This window comes from Pan troglodytes, chromosome 9, assembly GCF_028858775.2.
Source record: "Pan troglodytes isolate AG18354 chromosome 9, NHGRI_mPanTro3-v2.0_pri, whole genome shotgun sequence".
In the NCBI taxonomy this organism is placed as follows: Eukaryota; Metazoa; Chordata; class Mammalia; order Primates; family Hominidae; genus Pan; species Pan troglodytes.
In genome coordinates this window covers 93,946,221-93,967,480 of record NC_072407.2, presented here as the reverse complement: position 1 = coordinate 93,967,480, position 21,260 = coordinate 93,946,221, and the positions used below count along the sequence as shown (strand labels likewise).

General features: G+C 38.4%; 1 long non-coding RNA gene across 1 annotated transcript in view; it reads right to left on the bottom strand.

Annotated features, from left to right (window-relative positions):
- LOC107967188 (uncharacterized) overlaps positions 1–21,260 on the bottom strand; it is a 78,159-nt gene that overhangs the window by 21,420 nt on the left and 35,479 nt on the right. The window contains exons 5-8 of the long non-coding RNA XR_010147629.1: positions 11,333–11,423; positions 9,351–9,452; positions 8,266–8,342; positions 6,427–6,631 (exon numbers count right to left, since the gene is read on the bottom strand). This is a non-coding gene — a long non-coding RNA (uncharacterized LOC107967188). The remainder of the gene's footprint in view (positions 1–6,426; positions 6,632–8,265; positions 8,343–9,350; positions 9,453–11,332; positions 11,424–21,260) is intronic.

Genomic DNA, 21,260 nt, shown 5'->3' with positions numbered 1-21,260 from the left:
TGCAATACTATCTATAGGGAGAGAAATTGAACACTAAGTCAAGCGGGGCTCTCAATCCACAGAGTCTGGCTGGAAGTGCAGCTGGACCCAGAAAAGAGCATGGCACTTCATCATATGTTTCATTGCTATTAATGTGGTGAAAAACATAGTCATCTCCTCTCTTAAATCACAAAATTCACAGGCAGCAACAGTTAATAGGGAATCCACATGTCAGCTCATCCGGACTAGGGGAAGCCAGAAACAGCTCCACTTCTAAATTAGGTGAGAGTGAGGTTGGTCTGAATGGCATATAAGCACTCCTTTCTTCTAATTCAACCCCTGCCTGCCTGCCCTGCTTCTCTCATTAACATGAGCTTGCAATTAAGACTTGGCGCACCGAAGACCCAAGTGATCCTTCAGGCCTGAGATGTGCCTGTGGCTTTTCCTTCCTTTGTGGAATGCTGCTGCCCATTTGAAAAATACAGAAATAGAGCTGTCCATTTAAGCACACGAAATCATAAAATGATGAGAACATAGACACTAACTGTTCCTGTATCCCAATAGCAAACCACCAGAGGGACGTATTCCTGTCAGAGAAGCTCTTTCTGAAAGTGTCCACCTTTTAAAATATTTTACACTCTTGTAAAATGCGTTAAATTTCATTAAGTCTAAATGAAGTTTATTTTCCTTGTATGTGTTTTCATCTATATTTTAATGCAATGTGAATTGTTATTGATGGACACATCTCAGTCCTGTTTGAGTGTGAGCAAACAATGCAGCTTATTGAGCAGACTTTGTCGACAGTTTCCATTCACACGCTGAAGGCATCTGAACAAGAAAGCCATCCGGCAGATATTTATGAACATAAGGCTCGCAGCTGAGATGCCCATGCACAGCAGATCTATGGAGGGAGAAATTAAATCAAAAGCGATAAATAAGTGTCTGGTGTGGCTGAAATAAATGCACAAATGTAAAAAGAACATAAAAAGGTAGAGAAAGAACAGGGAAGGGGCAAATAAGACAGATTCTGAATTATGGCAGATATGTTGGCATTCATGTTTTATCAAGATCTTTGCTTCCATGGAGTTCAAGCTGAATGTTTGATCAGTTATTTATTAAACAAATTAGCTGCACCTACTAACTGCCCTGCACTCAGGATATAATAATATAGTCTCTGAAGATTTCACTATCGATCTGGGAAGTGAGACTTTGACTTGACTTTTTCTCAAAACTCTGTAGAGATGTGAAGAAAAGTTCTCTGGGAAAAAATGAACCCTGTTGAGCTCGGGGATTGCATTCAGGTGGTGGAAATATTGGAGAAAGGCTTCTCAAGTGGTATAGCAAGATTTTAAGGAAAGAAGGGTTTAAAAAAAGGATGGATTTATGTAGGACAGGGTGGGGAGGTGGATCTGTGGGGCAGAAAAATGGTATCAGGAGGCCAGAATGGCACATGTAATGGCAGGGAGACCACAAAAAGTCTTGGGATGGTGTAAAAGCCCAGATGACAGAGCACAGATAACATACACTGAAAGTGGGACATGAAGCCCAAGAGGGGAACTGGGCTGGTTGATGCCAAGGCACTTGTGCTACATCCTATAGCCATGGGGAGCTCACTGAAGGTTTTAGTAGACATAATAAGCATTGTTTCCCTGGAAGATTATTCTGGTGTGGAGGATGGACTGAGGCAGACGCGGGGTACTGAAAGGAAGATTTTACAATTAGTTTCAACCAGCTTAACACCATTTCCCTTTCCTTCCTCAAGGGATGAGTCCACAAGGTCTGCAGCTACACTCTAACCCCTTAGGGAATCATGTCAGGTTTCTGCTTTCTGCTTTGATCCTGCCTGCTGTGTCTGGCTCCTGCTTCATTGCTTTTACCTGTGTTGTTTCTCTCTGTCCTAAGGGCACTAGCACCACAAATAGGAAAGAAAGATTTGAAAGCCATTTTTAAAACAGCCAACAAATGTATTTGTTAGCTTGATCCACTCAGCCCACATACTGACCAACATTTGAAGATATTTTGGTAACCTGTCTTTATTTTTAAAAATTTCTTCTCATCCAAACCCAAGCTCCTGGAATTTTCATTTGGGTCTGATGTTATGGACACTTCTCTCATCTGGGAGTGTTCAGATAGCTAGCTCCAGTCCAATTGATTCAACAATTCAAGTTTTCACTCCTTATCCAGCCAGCTTTCTCCCTTAGGGTCCGTGTAATGATCATGTTAATGTGCCCTTCATCTAAAGTGGTCTTTAAAGTATAAAAGGAACAAATACTATTGCTCAAAGCTACAATGAATACCTGCTTAGGTACTATTCCAAATATGTTGCATGGATTAATTTATTTAATCCCATAGTATGGATACTTCTCATATGTTACCTCTTTTAATTTTTATAAAACAGTGATAGACTGGATTAAGAAAATGTGGCATATATATACCATGGAATACAATGCAGCCATAAAAAATGATGAGTTCATGTCCTTTGCAGGGACATGGATAAAGCTGGAAACCATTATTCTGAGCTGGAAACCATTATTCTGGCAAACTATCACAAGGACAGAAAACCAAACACCTATGAGCATGCTCTCACTCATAGGTGGGAATTGAACAATGAGAACACTTGGACACAGGGCAGGGAGCATCACACAGGGGGGCCTGTCATGGGGTGGAAGGATGGGGGAGGGACAGCATTAAGAGAAATACCTAATGTAAATGACGAGTTAATGGGTGCAGCAAACCAACATGGCACATGTATACATATGTAACAAACCTGCATGTTGTGCACATGTACCCTAGAACTTAAAGTATAATAATAAAAACACAGCCTATAATAAGTGTTATTGTTGCCATTTTATAGATTCAGAAAATGAAGTCCTTTGCAATTCCAATTAGGTGAGAAAGATCTGTTAGGCTGGGCACCTTTTCTATGCTCCTCAAAGCACTCTATTGGGGCAATACATGTCTCTTAGAATCATAGATACAAAAATTCTAGATTTTCAGAATGAAAGGAATTTTATAGGTAATTTTTTTCATCTACATGGGCAAAGCTGAAATATATGTTCTGGGCCTAGGATGCATTGATACATTTAGCCATTCCTTTATTCGCTCACCATAGTTAAATATGCTCTGCCTGTATTGTCATCCTTCTAGTCTCAGTTTCAATAGTTTTAGTGATAGAGAATTCACTACTTCCTGAAGCAGCCTGTTCTGTTGTATATTTAGGTTGTGATATATGTTATGTTGTGCAAAAATCTATTTTCCTCCAACTTGCAGTCATTGGTCATAATTTTAGCTCATAAGACCATCTAGGACAAGTTTCATCCTTCTTCCACATGACTTTCATTATTTGAAGTACATTTTTTTGGTAAATATCTACCCCCCTCTCCCAAATCTTCTCTTTCTTGTGTATTTATTCTTAGTACTTTATGTGGCCCAGTCTCAGCATCTCAATGAGATGTCCTCAGGTTGTTCATATCTAGACATACTCAACTGCATCTTCAAGAGTCTTTAAATGGAATGCTCAACATTGTATACAGGTCTCCAAGACTGATCTGCTCTGAGAAGGACAGAAAGGAGTTATCCACTACTTCTCCCTTGCCATTTATTAAGACTCCTAAAATTTGCAATTATGTGATTGTGTTAGTGTCTGAATCTTTGGCAAGACAGCAAGAGGGGCAAAGACCATAAGAGTGAAAAGATCATGAAGTAGTTTTGTTTTCCTGGCAGAGTGCCCAGCAGGGGTACGTGTGCAATAAATGTTTATTGAATGAATGCATGACAAACTGACTGAATGAGTACCCTGTTATTAAAATATTAAATGTGAGCATACTGGTTTTTCTAAATAGCATGAAACTAGAAGTAACTTTGGAAACTAGCCCAATTAGTTCAATCTGTAGAAGAGAAAACAAAGACAGGAGAAGTCAATGATTTGCTTAAAGTCACACAGCAGAGCTAAGGCTAGATCTCAGGCTCACTAATACCCATTTCAGAGCTGGTAACTGAAAAGGTAATTCCAAGTGTCGGTATGGAGGTGGTGGTTGTGGCCCTCAGACAGCCATATCATAACCTCTGAAAGCTAGATGTCCTGGACTCTTCTGGGGCCCTGGGCAAAATACAAGAAGTAGCTTTGTAGCCAGGCTTCACTTCTAGGTCAGGAGCTAACCCAGTTGGACAGGGCTCCATTCAAGGCAGCTTTGGACTCTGCATAAACTCACTGTTGTGTACTCAGGGCTTTTCCAGGACCCACACGAAGCTCAAATATTGATTCAGCATCTCTCCTCTAAGATGTCCTAAGCTGCACTGGGAAAGGACTGACAAATAAGAAACAGCCAAGGATATACCCAGAGAATTATTCCAGGGAAATGAAATGAAGTGTTGGCAGTATAATAAAATAAATTCTGTTTTTGTTCTGCTCAAGCTCACTGAGAGGAAGGAAGGAAGCTGAGGCCACTACCATTCTTAGAAAACAAAGCAAAAATGGATGTCAGTTGCTGCTTTCTCCTGTATGTGTTGTTCATAGACGTGTCTGGCCTGATCACAGGAGAATTATGGCTCTCATACCATAAACAGCATTGATCCATATCCTCCCTCTGAGACTATGAGGGAGATTCTGCAACAGTATTTTATGGCTTGAAACAACGTATAATATAAGCCCCTAATCAGATGGTAATGGACAGACCTGCTCTGTCACTCTGTGCTATAGCCATGCCAATAACAACACGAATAATGCTTACCACTGTTAAACTCTGTGGCTATGCGTTATTTTATTCATGCCTCACAATAGGTATTATCCCCATTTTATAGGTGAGGGAATAGAGATGGCCAATTTTGAAACTGGATCTGCCTAATGCCAACCCCAGTGTTCTGGCATAACCCTGTACTTAGTGCTTGCATAATGAGTTAGGAAAATTAATGTTGATTTAGGTGTGGTTGCCCTTCTGATTCTGGAAAAAAAGATTGTAGTCTTTTTGCCTCAAATGTTCTCACAATCCACTCTTCACTTTACCCTGATTCTACTCACCCTCTGGAATTCATGCAGGATTCCATTCTGCTTCCAAGAAGTTCTCTCTGACCTCTCCCACCCACCTGAGTTTGCATAGCACCTCCTTCATATCTCTAATATTATATTTAGTTGTATTAATTATGTTGGCTTAAAATCCTTTTTTCTTCCTCTACTAGACTAGGAGTCCCTTGAGGTCAAAGCCACTAGTGTCTTGTATGAGTAGGTGTTTCATATGGGCATAATATGTTAAATGAAAGGCTATGGAACACGTGATAATTAATAGCACCAAATTTTCTAATCAAAAGGTGTGGGAAGATTGAATTCCTTTAGGGATGAAGGTTTTGTTTGCATTAGTATCCATGGCACAGCATCTGGCATGAGTAAGCAGGCAGTAAATGTGAATGTAAGGAACTCAGAAAAATTTTTTATTTTGGTAGGCCAAAATAAAAAATAAAATCAAAATTTAGAGAGGATACGGTGTATTCAAGGTAGCATGCCATAGCAGAAAAGATTTTGGGTGCTGGAGTGAGAGAGACATGGGTCCAAATCAGTTTTATCACTGCCTGGCCCTTGATCTAGCAAGTTAAGTGTTGTCTCTGAAACTCAGTTTCTTCATCTGAAAACTGGCAACAACAATATTGCTGACTTTATAGGACACTTGTGAGAATTATTTATAATACTCTGTGTCTTGGCATGATGCTGAGCATAAGGTTAGGACTAGCAAATGGAGGCTGTTATTATATAACTGCATAATCTTCTCTTGTCATCAGGTATGTGAGGGCATTGCAATGTACCTTTCTTGAAAAATGCTTCACCATTGAAATACATCCAGAAAGTTGTCAATCTGATAGTTAGGTGGAGGTGACTCGGCATCTACAATTCCAAATCAATAGTCTATAAAATGTGGAACTCAGTTTTTTCAGGCACTTGTAAAAATCATCCTTCACATGCACAATCAATCAATCACTTGAACATAAAGCATTTTATAATTTATATTTCATGGTAATTTTTATACTATTTTCTTTCCCTACTGTGAGCTACTTAAAGCAGAAATTGTCTCTAATTTACCTTTTCTTGGACTTTATATGCAGAACAATTCCTGCCATATTGTAGCTACTTTTTATTTTTAGCCCTATCTCAATTGTTCTTAAAAGTGTGTTTTTAATATAATTATGTTTAATGTATAGCTCTCATAAGAGACTGTGAGAATCAAAGAGAGTTAAGACAGGAAAGAGACCTACCTGGCTATTGGCACTTATTTAATTTTATTACCTTCAGATATTGGGACCTCTGCAGACATAGCATTTTTTGGAACCATGGGACACTGGAGACAAACATACAGCTATTCCTTCCATACCTATCACCATTCACACCGTGGGTAAAACTGTTCTAGCGTATGGGTCACATATGTGACTATAGGAAGTCCCATGTGCTGTGCCTTCACTCACCGTTATATCTCAATGTCGACCACAGTGTCTGGTACACAGCTAATGTTCAGTTAATTATTGGCCTGAATGCCTTCTCTCACCAATATGGTGAAATGAAGACTCACGGGAAAGAATCCCAAAGAGCCTTTATTTTCCAGCTACAGGTAGATGGGTCACTTATCTTCTTCACTGGTGGCTCTCAGAGTTCAGCATGCATAAGGATCATCTGGAAAAGTGGTTAAGGTGTGACTGGAAATTGTAAGGACAGAGGAGACCCACCTGTAGGTGCAGAGAGAAATTCTTGTTTGGCAAGACAGCATGCATTCTATTTTATGGTAACTCAGAGAATACTGCAGAGCCTAGACATGTGTCCAATAGGCTTGTGGGTCACCTGGGGAGGCAACCTCAGGAATCCAGGCATGGGTGAGAACATCAGAGCAGCCTACTAACATGGTGTGGGCCCTAATCATTGGCTTGGGTGCAAAGAAAGGACTTGGGTCTCTGAGAGAGCCATTGACTAGGGCAAAGCAGGACTCCCGCCCTGGAGGTACTGGGTTGCCAAGAAAGGTAATGAAAAACCAGAATTAGCATTTGAGATAGAGATACATGAGCTGCTGCTTTTTCTTAATGACACAGACACAACTCAAGCATCTCTCCACTGGAGCTTATTTCTGCATCTTGCATTGTACTCATCAGGCTGCATTGCAGTGTTCTGTTTACATTTCTGTCTTGCTCACTAAATTGTGAGCAATATGAGGGCATGGACCATGTATTATCATTATGATTTGTTGTTGTCTTCATGTCTCTAGTACTTAGTTCAGAGCCTGGCACATGATATCTGTTCATTAAATGTTTACTAAATGATGGCATGAGTGAATGGATGGGTGGATTTGTGAATTATTTCTTTTCCTCTCCCTTGCCCATGTTGGGAGGAAGGTGTTTAAATGCCTGTGGCATGAAAGCAAAGCACTCCCAGGGGGAGGAGCAGGTCTAAACCTGCATGTGGGAATTAAGTGGTCCCAGCTGTGGGAAAAGGCAAGCCAAAGAGGCTGGGAATAGCAGAGGAAAAGCTTTGACTTTAGTCATTGATACCTAGGTGTGACTGAATCTATCATTTTACTCTTTTTATTATCAGGACACTTTATCAGAATGGTGAGGAGGGTGAAAAGGAGGGAGAAAAAAATTGCATTTATAGTATATTTTATGGAGTTACTTTATGCATATTTTCAAATGTAATCCTCATGAGATTGTTATAAAGTAGGTTTATTATTACTCCTTTAGAAATGCAGAAATAGAATAATTTGCTCAAAGTCACAGAGCCACTCCAGAGCAGTCTAGAGCCTGAGGAACTTGCTAGTAAGTGCTTACCTTAATTTGGGACCCTGGGGATAAAGGGAGAAAATTATGAATGCATTGGATGCCTGGGAAGAGGGGTCTGGACTCATGTTTTACTTCAGTACCCTTGACAGACATAAGAGGACCACCAAGACATGGAAAATCTTTCAGGACAGTTTTCATTAATACCCACAGTGTTTCTCACAGATAATTCTAGTTATTTTCCATGGTTTCTGTGGTTTTACTATATTGATTATTCTAATTATAAGCCATAGGCAAAATAGTATTCATCCAGTTAATTATCAGCATTTTGATTTGGTATCAGGAAGATGAGACTAATAAAAATACTTTCACATTTCAGCTTTGTTGAGTGACGAGAACTGTGTTAATATTTTCCATGTATTTTCTTAATTTCTCCTCACATGGCTTCTAGTAAGTAGACATTATTATCATCTCCAATTGGCAGATGAAGAAAAGAAGGCTTATAAGGTTAATTAACTTAATTCTGTCACTTTCAATTCTGACCTTGGATGATTCTCTCTGATTTCAGCACCCATATTCTTTTCATTGTAGCATCCATGTACCAGGCGTTTGTGTTCCATCTGAGGAGGCAGAGTGTAAATATAGAATTAAATGTGGTGACTGATATAAATGCTTTAATAAAATGTACAAAGCTCTGTGGGCCTAATCTATTTTTAGTCAGCAAAGGCAGCAGTGTGGAGGTGATCATCAAATTGATCCTTAAATGAGAGGTGGATTTAAAGAAACTTTTTGGTCTTGTGTATTAAGCCAACTTTACATTTTAAATGAATAAACAAACAGTTGAGATGAAGGAATGTGCTCAGTGAATGCACCTTCCCTTAGCTCCAGTGCTCATCACTTCCCAGGCTTCTTTGGGACTTGCCTTCTTTGCTTTCAACTCTCTACTACTGACTGCTATGCCTGGGTTCATTTTCATGTTAAACTGATGGTCCATCTGTTCCCAATGAAAAGTACAAATATTCTCATGCAAATCTTGAATATAGACCTGTCACACAGTGAAGGCAAAGCTGTCAAACATCTTCTCTTTTGATGGCCAGAGTACGTTTTAGAACTATGTTCAGGTCAGGGCCATGCTATAATCAAGAATATTTCAGGAAATTTCTTGCTGGTACTAGAGGAGATCATGCATAGACCTAAGCAATAAAAGGGCAATCATTATGCATATGGGAGAAACATTCAGCATCTAGAGTAGAATATTCTAATTGACTCTTCAGACAACATCATCTTGATAAGTTTTATTTCCTCTTCCTTTTTATTATATGTTTTTTCTAGTCTCTCTTCTTCCAATTTACTAAAATATGTTTTCAAAAACTTATTTTGGGTTTCTTTTATTTTTATTTTTTGTCTAATTATTGTTCCAAGCAGGGTTGCAATTGTCTGTATCCTGGGCTCCTTGAAAGCAGTCTGTTGTGTTAGTGTCAGAGTTTTAGAGCCCTAGAGTCTGATTTGAATTACAGTTTCACGGCTTACCACTGTGCAAACTCTTTAATACTAGTTTCCCCATCTATAAAGTGAGGGATTATAGCACGAATTTAATTAAACTGGTGTGACATCAAATGAAATCATACTTGCAGAGGGCTGAGTTTCATTCCTTGATCTCCACAAAATATTAACTTTTGTGATGTTTTCCAGCAAGTTCTTGGCATGTAGAAGATGCTTGAATGTGTTTGCTAAATGGTGGAATAAGACACAAATCATGGAGCAAAAGAGTGACTTATTTAAGGACCCACAGTTACTAGTAAGTTTGAACTATAGCTCATTTCTTCCAAGCCAAGGACAGTTCTTTTCCTAGCAGGGAAATCTGTTGTTCTTTTCTTTTTTAAAAAATGTAATTGTCCCACATTTTAATATTTGATAAGCAGTTTATGATCTTTTATTTCCTTCTATTTCTATTTACTTGTGTTCCTAAATACTTCTTATTTCCAAAATAATGGTTTCATAAAAAGCCATAAAATAGAGTACAATAATATTACCCACCACTGAACACATAGTGAAAAACAGTAATCCAAAAACAAAGTCAGAGAGGAAGGGGAATTGTATCTAAAGCTATGGGATGAGCCTAGAGATAGAGATGGAACTCTGGTCTTGACACTGGGTATCCTAGCAGGCAGGCATCTGCACATGTGCGCTGGGGGAAATCCAAGATATTTCTGTGTTTTAGCTTTTATTGCCTTCTTTCTGATATTCATAGTAAGATACTCTAGCTTTAAGCTCCCTGTGTTCTATGTGGAGCTCCTAGAATTCTAGCAAGGCTTCTCTCCCTGGTATTTCCAAATCCCCTGCTCAAGTTTTAATGCCTAAAAGATCAAATACTAGGCAGTGTTGAGACAGTCCTTCAACAGTGAGGAGGTTTTGGTTAGCAGATGGATGTGAATCTGCATATTTAGTTTTATTCAGAGGAGCTTATGGAGTGAAAATGAAGCTGGAGCATAGCACCATAAGCCTGTGTACCTTCCAGCTGTTCAGGCAAAATGTCAAGTTCGAGAGTAGCCTGAGCCTGGTGTTGGAGCCAGACACATCCTTTCGGTAGACTGCGGATGGCCTGTGGTGTAGCCTGTCACATCAGTCACTGCTTGCACATTACAAAATGATGGTACAACCAAGGACAACTTTATTGCCATACTTTATAACTACACTTTGCCCTCCAGACTTCAACATGATCATCGATAATTAGAAGCTAGCAGGGCGGCATGGCAAATTCTGTAATTTGGTTATGTGTCCTGCCAACTGCAAAGTGAATTTCCCTAACTATAAGCCAAAGCCTAGCATGTTCACTGTCATTGCCCAAGAAAGAGTCTCCAGCTACTGTGAGGAAGAACATGCTTTCCCTACTTTACATGACATGATGAGAAAATGCTATACAAGAGACTTATACCCTGCTCTGCAGGATGTGTGAAGAAATGATTCAGAATCAAAATATTCCCGCCTAATATTAGAAAGCTGTTCTGACAGAATCTTCACAGGGCCACTGTTTGAAATATTTTGGTGAAACATATTTGCCTCTGTATGCTTCTGAAACAAAACTACTTTTAAAGGCTGAAAAACATCAATCATCTATACATCCTTCTATCCTGTGATCCATCCATGCAAGAAAGATTTACTTTAGTCTATTATTTGCTGAAGAGTTTAGTAGACATCAATAGGCATACAAAGTTAAAACATCACGGTCCCTAAAGTCAAAGAACTTAAAGTAGAAAAATATACAATCTTCAGTTTGGAAGAATAAGTAAAGATCCTTTGGTCTAGCTATCTTTATAAGAAACAGTCTGATAGGAAAAATTAGATTTGCAGAAAAATAACTGTCTTAAGAATTTAAAGCATAGTAAGGTGTTAAGAGATATAAAAATAGTGTTATGGAGTCTCAAGTTGTGGAAAGACTACTTTGAGCTGGATACTGTCAGGGAAGGCTTCATGCTGAAAGGGACATTTATTTGGTTCTTAAGAAATGGCCCAGAGGGCTAAATGGTGGTCCCAAAAGATATGTCCATGTGCTAATCCCCAGAACCTATGGATATTACCTTCTATATTTAAAGAGTAAATATTACCTTACCTGCCAAAAGATTCTGAGAGAAGAAAAGGTTTTGGGAGGAGTTTATCCTGTATTATCAGGGTAGGCCCTCTTAAATCCAATGACAATGATCCTTATAAAAATAAGACAGAAAAAGATTTTATAGATAGATAGGAAGAGGCATTGTGACCACAGAGGCAGAGATTGGAGAGGTGGGGACATTAGCCAAGGAATGTGGTCAGTCATTAGAACCTGGAGGAGGGCCGGGCATGGTGGCTCACGCTTGTAATCCTGACACTGGGGGACTGAGGTGGGCAGATCACCTGAGATCAGGAGTTCAAGACTGGCTTGACTAACTTGGTGAAACCCCATTTCTACTAAAAATACAAAAAATTAGCTCGACATGGTGGTGGGCACCTGTAATCCCAGCTACTCAAGAGGCTGAGGCAGGAGAATTGCTTGAACCCGGGAGGCGGAGGTTGCAGTGAGCCGAGATCGCTTCATTCCACTCAGATGGGGTGTAGCCCTGCCAATAACTTGGATGTCATAATTCTGGCCTCCAGAGCTATGATAAAATAAATTTCTGTTGTTTTAAGCCACCTAGTTTGTGGTAATTCATTACAGCAGTCATGGGAAACTAATACTGATGGGTAGAGTTTTAATATATGCAGTGAAAGAGGAAGGGCAACTAGATGGAGAGAACAATGTAAATAAATGCATGGGGACAGAGCATGTTTAGGATCCAAGAAGTGGTCTGATGTGATTGGACCAATACTAAATGGGTATCTGTTTGGAGTGCAAATAACAAAACTCCTATATTAGTCAACATTTACTGAGCATTGTCTATGTGCCATGCCTTGTGCCAGTTGCTCTTCATGTAGTTTCTCATTTAATCCTCACATCTATCCCATTAGGCAAAGTATTTCCTTATCTCCATTTTACAGATAAAGAAACTGTGGCACAGAGAGGTTGAGTAACATGCCCAAGGTTGCAGAGGTAGGAAGTGCTCCAGCTGGGATTCTGACCCTGTCTGTCTGCCTGTGTTCCAAGGCTCTAGGCATCTGTGCTACTTATTTATGAAAGGATATTCTTCCCCTGCTCCCACAGCACATCTGTCGAGCGCTTGTCACAATATAGTATCATTTTATTCCATTTACCTTTTTCCTTTACCTGATTATAAGGTCAATGAGAGAAGAGGTTACATATTTCCCAATTGTTGGTGATTTTCCAGGCCTAGTACCTGGGGAATTATTGGTATATATTTGCTGAACTGATGGGAATTGTAAAGCTCTATACCAGGATGTGGACCAGAAAAAAATTGCTGTGTAGCTCTTGATTTGAATGAGGTCAAAAATTATTAAGTCCCTCTTCTACCACACCTGTATATCATGAGGATTTTTCCCTCTTCTAATGAGGTTATTAGATATGGGTGTGTGTGGTGGGGGTGGGCTGGGTGTGGGGATAGATGCAACCCTAGTCTCCAACAGACAGAGTTGCTCCAGACCAGGCCGTGTGAAACCAATGAACATGGCTGGCAGAGTTAAAATTCCATCTCCTGCTGTGTAAATCTCCATAAATTAAGAACCCATTGCAATCATGCTCAAAGATGCTTCTGAGACATTTGGAGGAAACCCAAAACACCATAGGCAGCATAGATGTTTTAGCTCCTGAAGGCTGATCTGTAATAGGATTAAAAATAGAACAGTCTTTTTGCTTCAAAGCCAGGGTTTCCCAAGGAGTAGATGTCCAGTTCTTACTACTCCTAGTTAAAACAGAATTACAGTTGTCACCTCCATATGGAATGCAGCTTTTGCTCTGGATGTTAGAGGGTGAAGCCTGTACTGGTAAATACTGGTCTCTGAAAGGGGCTGGGGTCAGAAGGAGTGGCAGGGGAGGGCAGGCTCTGCAGAGAGTTTGCCAGCTGTTCCTGATGGCAGAGTCATGTCTGACCACAGAGAGAGCCAGCATGGTAAGAGAGCTGCAAACCACACAATAGGAGAGAAAGGATGGAGAAGTTTGAAGTGAAGCATCTGTGAGAAAAGAAAAAGACAAGAAAGAGCACAAGGTGGAAAGGGACTTAGCATAAGGATTTGCATGGAGGGCTCCAAATTCCTAAAAGAAATGTTTGCATTACAGACTCACCAACCCACTATAATATGTGTACATATGCATACACACACTTGCATAGTAGAACATAAAGCACGAAAGAGAGTAAAGACAAGAAATTAATCAATTAAGTCAACGGGTCTGACACTGGCTTATCTACTTTCATACCCAGAACCTCCAATGTTTTCCTCTTTTTGAAAGAATTTCAAAATATCCGTCTTTCAAATGTCTGCATTCTCTTATCTACGTTTTGTTATTCTTCACTACATCTTGTTTGTGTGTTCTTTACTACCATTTTTTACTACAGCCTCTCCCTGTGCAGAAATTGTATGCTTCACTGAGTGAAACTCTTTCATGTTCCCAGAAAACAATCCCTATTTTCCTATCTCTGCATCTTCACTCAGAGTCTCCTAAATGTGGATATGAATATGGTATGATGCAAGTGGATATGACATATATCCACCTTAATATCCACCTTAAGGAGACTGTGTGAGTGAAGCTGCAAAAGTAAGATCCTCCCAAAACTGTCCTCCCATCTCCAATCTTTAAGGCCTAACATAAACTAACATCATTGACTTATTTGTAAAATTTATTTGACCAATGTTTGTTGAAAATGTTTTTTTTTTTTTTTATGCTACAGAAGACATATACCTTCTATTCAAGTTATTTTTCTATTTGTTGTATCTGCCCTACTGGACCAACAGTGGCAGTTTTAGCTTTGTAAGTCCAGAGTGCTTTGTACACATGCCAGTCCCTGAAGATTTTTAAAGTAAATGATTCCATGGCTAGAGCCTGTTTGTGTAGGAATGCTTTGCCAGTTGAAACTAAACTCACAAAGTTTGCGATTAGTTGAAATTTTTACCTGTTTACTTTAACTGGTAAAATTTGCTAAGATTTATGTGCAATATGAGGTTATTACCCAGAAAATCCTTTCTATTTCAAGGTCCTATTGCTAGTTCTCTAGTGAAGCTTCATCTCTCACCTGGCTTACTGCGACCACTTGCTAGTGGCTTGTTGTCTTTGGTCTGATTACCTTGAATCCATTCTGCAGCCTACCGTCACTGATACTTCTAAAACACAGATCTGATGGTGCCTGCCCCTGCTTAAAGCACACGAAATCTGCCTTTTGCTCTTCGGATAGTGTACAAACCTTCACTCAGATGACCCTGCAGGGTATGCTCACTGCTCAACTCTTTAGCCCCTTCATTTTTTCACTAGTCTTCACCTACTTCTGTTCCTTCTGTCTATTCCCCACCCAAACACCATGCACCACATTCCTCTGGGTAACTCTTATTTACCCATTAGGTCTCTGAAGCTAGCCTTATCTGACTGTTCCCCTACGCTCTGCCGAGCTCTACGTTTTTGTTGATACAGCATTCTGTAGATTCTCTATTGTAGCATGTATCACACCATTTTTAATTGCCTGCTAATTTTTTTACCTAAAACTCATTAAATTTTAGGAATCACAAGGACAATAATTATGTCTGTCTTTTTCACCATTAATGCAAGGGTCTGAGATTGAGATGAAACTGATTGGAGACTTGCTGAATTGAGTATATCGAAGTCTAAGTTTAAGAAAACTAACAGGAAGCTTATTTTATTTTTTAAAAGTCTTGAATAAGAATGACACTTTCTCATTTAATGTCACTAACCTGGCCACCTAAAGAAAATGGAGTGAACCTTCTGGAGTATATTGTATCTTCACCTAATTAACTAAGAGAAAGAGGGAATGTCCTGCCAAAAGGAATGGCTCACCTATTTCCTGGAACTACTCCTAGACCTTAACTGGTTTGCAAAAGCTGGAAGTTATGACCCTTGATAAAATAATAACGTATTTTTTTGAGTGTCTTTGATGTAACAGCCACTTTTAATATACATTTTTCTTATCCTCAGAACTACCGTACAAAGCAGTATTATCATTATTACTTTATATGAGAAAGCTGAGCTCAGAGGTAAGTAACTCGCCCAAGGACTCCAGTGCTACTAAGCATAGAGTCAGAATTCAAACAGAGATGCTTCTGCTCTTTTGATTTCATCACATTATCTCTCTAAGGGCTTCCTCATACATGCAAACTGAGAATGGGGTAGAGACTGGGAAAATCTGGCTAAGCAAACTCTGAAATTTCTCCTAGTAACAGAATGTTGGAAAAATAAGTCTATTTATTTATATTTTACTTGCTTAAAAATAAATCAGCAATTTCCATTTGTGAGCCTCCTGTTTGGGCAAGGATAAGGAATGCATAATTTTTTGAAAAGTTTTAAAGGCAGATGGAAGTCTTCTACTTCAAAATCTGTATTCACCAACACCTACTTAGCAACCAGCTCTGAAACCCGATGAAGGCCCCATTAGGACTGCAGGCAATGCCACTGCAAACAGCTGCTCATTATGAACCACAGTGCCAAAGCATCATTAAGCGTCCATGATATATTAAAATAAATCCTTGTCTCTCTGACCCATGATATATTTGGTCATCCAAGAAGACAGCTCCTGAGATACATCTCAACAAGCTGCATGAAAAACCAGAGTTTCAAAATCAAGCTGTTACCAAATGGGAAATTTCCCATTATTCCAAGATATATTATGCTAAATGACCAATCATTTTTATTGATTTTCACTGCTAGTAGTCAGGAAGTCCAGAGTGTATAATCCTCACTGATCTTGTGGTCCTTGGAAATGACAACTAAAGCCAGCAGCTGGCTTAGTGGAAGAGTGAGATGAAGACAGCAAGGCCTCTTCTGTTGCATTATTCATACAACTAAGCCCATCCACTAATGGCCATGAGGAACTCCTATTAACTCTTGGTGCTTAGGAACAAAAGTTGAGGATCAAAGTCTTAGCAAAAGTACAAGTATGAGGTTGTGTGAAAATGTCAGTAATTTTTAGATATTTTATTCCCATAGTTTGAGGCTTTAAATTCTGAGTTTGAAAAAGATAGGCTGATGCCCATGGCAATTTGTTTTCTCCTGCTCTACAGGAATATATACATTTCACCTTAAAATATCTGTGTTTTGGGTAAATGAGTGACTAAACTACTCAGCCAATTTAGGAAAACTTTGAAAAACTTATGAATCAATTCTTTCAACTTTCAATAAAGCATTCATATGGTTCATATATTTCTAAATTGTGGAAAACAATATAATTAAAGCTTCTCTCCCATTCTGTCACTGATCTTCCAAATTTCCCCAGTGTTACGGAGAGAGCCACTTTTTTTTAGTTTCTTATGTATTCTTGAATTGCTTTATGCATATGCAGCACATAAAAGATCTTTTCGGACTCTTACTCATAAAATGTAGCATACTACACATGGTGTTCTGTATCTAGATCTTTTCCTTTTTAACTTAAGTTCTCGGAAATCATTCTATGCCTGAACTAGTAGGGCTAAACCTACAGTGGCCTCGCAGGCTGTGAAGATTAAGAGGATAATAGGTATTATGGATGCTAGTATGGAGAGCTTCCTCTTTCCTTTTCATAGCTGTATAATATTTCATTATAGGGATATACTGTAATTAATTGAACCAGTGCCAATTGATGGATAATGTGACTCATTCCGATTTCTTACATTGTGAATTATGCTGCAAACTTGTACATGTATGTGTGGAATATATGTTGAATATATTTGCACAAGTAAAATTGCTAGGTCAAAAAGCACATTTATTTGTAGTTCTGATAGATATTATCAAATTGCCCTTCATAGGCATTTTCCCAAGAATGTTCTCACAAGCGGTGTGTGAGGGTTCTTATTTTCATCAGCATCTTCAGAAGTATTTTATGAAAATGTTTCCATATTCTTGACATTTTGATAGGTGAAAATTAGATCTCAATGTAATTTTTGTCTGTTTTTTATTATGAGTGAGGAGTAGCATTTTATTACTTAAAGGTCATTTGTATTTCCTTTTCTGTAAACTAAGTTTTCATATAGTTTGCTGTTTTGTATAAGCTGTTAGTCTTTTTTTCTTACAAGTTTTTAAGAGCTCCGTATATATCAGCAGTTTTAGCTGTTTGTAATGTCATGAAAGTTACCCACATTTTGTCCAGCCTGCCTGCCTCTTTCTTTTTTCCTTCCTCCTTCCCACCTTCCTTTTCTCCCCTTCCTCCGTCCCTCCTCCTCTCCCTTCTTCCAAACCCCAGGTCTTGAAGATTTTCTCTTGTGTTTTTTTTCTAAAAGTTGCATGGTTTTCTTTTACAGGTAGAATAATTATTTATTTTTAGCCTTTATAAAATGTGTGAGGTTTAGGTCAAGTTCAAGGTCCATTTTTTACATATATCCAATTATTCCAATACTATTTATTGAAAAGATAATCCTTTCTCAACTGAATACTTTTGCCCCTCTGTTAAGGTTCAAACAGCCACATTTGTATGGGTATATTTCTGGACACTATATTTTCTTCCATTATTCTGTGTCTCTTTGCTAATGCTAAAGCTTTATTGACTGTTTTGATTTGATTGCTATAACTTTATAGTAAGTCTTAAAATTTAGTAGTATTATTTCTCCAATTTTGTGTTCCTTTTTCAGAATAGCTATTCTATTTCTTCACTGCTCCTTATAAACGTAGCTCCCCTGTACCATGTGTTACAGCTGTATTAATCTAATATTTGTCTTCAGGTACTTTCTTATTTTCTTATGCCTCTAGACCTTTTCTCTTGCCTACTTAGATTGCCCTTTCCTGCCATTTGCTATCAAAGTCCCATCTATGTTTCAAGACACAGATGAAATCTTATGAAGTCTTTCACCCTATGTGTGCTCCAAATATACAGCATTAGATGACATGAATCATGATGTGGTGCAGAATGGATAAGAGGACCTGAGAACCCACTGTTCTCCTGGACTTTCTCCCTGGCCTTTGGAAGCTGAATGGAGCTTTGCCTTTGCTAAACTCCAGCCAGTTTCCTCTCACAAATCCATTACTACTAAGATGAATGGATAGATGGGAATGACTCCACTGTTGTGTTTCAATTTCTGAGGGCAACAAATATTCAGAATTGACAATGGAGGTGAAAAGTGGCATTTTAGAACAATACATTATTTTAAAGTGTGTGTGCTGTCCAGGCAAAAGACAGTTTACCCCTGGAAGATCTGGCATGTTCACAGTCCCATTCAGACTTTTTGAATTACCCCATGGTGAAGGTCAACATCAGACTTTTGTTCTTTTTACCAAGAATGAGGAAGAGACAGATGGGGTTCGATTTGCTTCTCTCACCAATCAAAAAGACCAAGAGAGGGAATTAGCATATCCTCAGTGTTCACTTATTAATAACTTTTGTTATTAAGGTCTTTCATGTACTACAATTATTACATAATTATCATTGCATTCTGGTCTTACAACCAACCTTCATAACCAAGTTAAGTGTTGCTATCTGCATTTTCTAGGTGAGGAAACTAAATTTAGAAGACTTGACTAAGATTAGCCAGTTAGTAAGAATGGGGCTTCTGTGCACATAGGGCCACTAACAAGTACATGTTCATATGTGCTCACACCCCCGTACCTACACACAAACACCACAGATCAAATAAGAAGCGTAAGTGGAAAGCATACAATATATGGAACGTGTAAGAGGGATACTATGTGGTGACATCATTGGACTCTGAGCATACACTGTGAGTTGTGAAGAGTTCTTTCATGTTTATGTAATATCTTTAAGTTATTTAATGACTAAACTACTATTTGAGTTAATTTTGCTCAGTTTATTTGTAAAGCACTTTTGCTTCTTTCATCAATTGTCATGCCATGTCCTTAAAGGCCATTTGGAACCAACATGGAAATTGTAGGTCCGTCCAGTAGAGAAGCTGGTGGAGAAGAATGTGAGCAGCACAGAAGCAAAGTAGAGGGAAGGAAGCCAGAAAGGGCTAGGGCTCCTGATCACAGCCAGCTAAGGCATTGTTGTACCCAATTATTAATCAGGAGGTGATTTAATTTGTTTTGTATATAGTTAACGTTTACAACATGTTTTGATACACATATTCGTAGTGTGATTACTAGAGACAAGCAAGTTAATATACCCAATATCTCATATATTTACTCTTTTGTGGTAAGAGTACCTACAATCTACTCTCTTGACAAATTGTCAGCATACAATGCTATATTAGGAATTATAGTTCTCATGCTGTATACTAAGTCTCTGGATTTAATCATCCTATAAAACTGCAGCTTTGTACCCTTTGACTTACATCTTCCCATAACTTTCCCTCCACCCCTGCTCCTGGTCATCACCATTTTCCTCTCTTTTTAAAAAAGTTTCACATATTAGTGAGATCCATGCATTATTTGCCTTTTCACATCTGGATTATTTCACTTAGTATAATGCCCTCTAGGTTCATCTATGTTGTTGTAAATGACAGGATCTCTTTCTTTCTTATGGCTGAGTAATATTCTATTCTGTACATATGTATATAGTATTAAAAACAGCATGGTATTGGCACAAAAACAGATACACAGACCACTGGAACAGAATACAGAGCACAGAAGTAAACCCAAGCATATATCGCTAATTAATTTTTAGCAAGAGCACCAAAGGGGACACGCACACACAGTTTCATCCATTCAACCATTGATGGACACTTTTCCTTTGGGTGTATACACAGAAGTAAGTAAGTACTCTTTGGATATTTATACAGAAGAGGGATATTGCTGGGTCTTATGGTAGTTCTATTTTAAATTTCTTTGGGAACCTCCTTACTGTTTCTCACAGTGGTTGCATCAGTCTTTATTTCCACCAATAGTGTACAGTGGTTCCCTTCCTCTGCACCTTCACCAACACTTGTTACTTCTTGTCTTTTTGCTAAAAGCCATTCTAACAGATATGAGATATCTCATAGTTTTGATTTGAATTTCCCTGATGATTAGTGATGTTTAACATATTTTCATATACGTGTTGTCCATTTTTATGTCTTCTTTGGAGAAATTTCTATTCAGGTCCTTTGCCCATTTTTTAAGTGGGTTATTCTTTCTTTCTTTTTGCTATTCAATTGTGTGAGTTTCTTATATATTTTGAATGTTAACCCCTGGTCAGATAATATGATTTGCAAATAATTTCTCCCAATCTGTAGTCTGCCTTTGCATTTTGTTGATGGCTTCCTTTGCTGCGAATAAGCTTTTTGGTTTGATGTAGTCTCATTAGTTTATTTTTGCTTTTGTTGGCTGTGCTTTGGGTGTCCTATCCAAAAAATAATTGCCAAGATCAATGTTCAGGAGCCTTTCCCCTATGTTTTCTCTTAAGAGTTTTATAGTTTTGAGTCTTATATTCAGGTCTTTAATTTATTTTGAATTTATTTTTTGTGTGTGTATGGTGTAGGATAAAGATCTAATTTTATTCCTTTGCATGTGGATAGCCAGTTTTCCTAATACCATGTATTGAAGAGATTATCCTTCTATCATGGAGTCTTCTTAGTGCCCTTACCAAAAATTAGTTGCCCATCTATGCTTGGGTTTATTTCTTGGCTGTCTATTCTGTTTTGTTGGTTGGTGTGTATGTGTTTTTATGCCAGAACCATACTATTTTGATTACCATAGCTTTGCAGTATATTTTGAGATCAGGTGGTGTGAGGCCACAAGCTTTGTTCTTTTTGCTCAAGATTGCTTTGGCTATTCAGAGTCTTTTGTGGTTCCACATGAATTTTAGAATTGTTTTTCTCTCTGTGAAAAATGTCATTGAATTGTGATAGACATTGCATTCAACCAATAGATTTCTTTCAGTAGTATGGACATTTTGATGATATTAATCCTTCCAATCCATGACCATAGGATATCTTTCCATTTTTCAGTTTCTTGTTTAATTTTTCATGCATGCTTTATAGTGTTCAGTGTATAGGTCTTTCACCTCTTTGGTTAAATTTATTTCTATGACTTTTTTTGATGCTATTGTAAA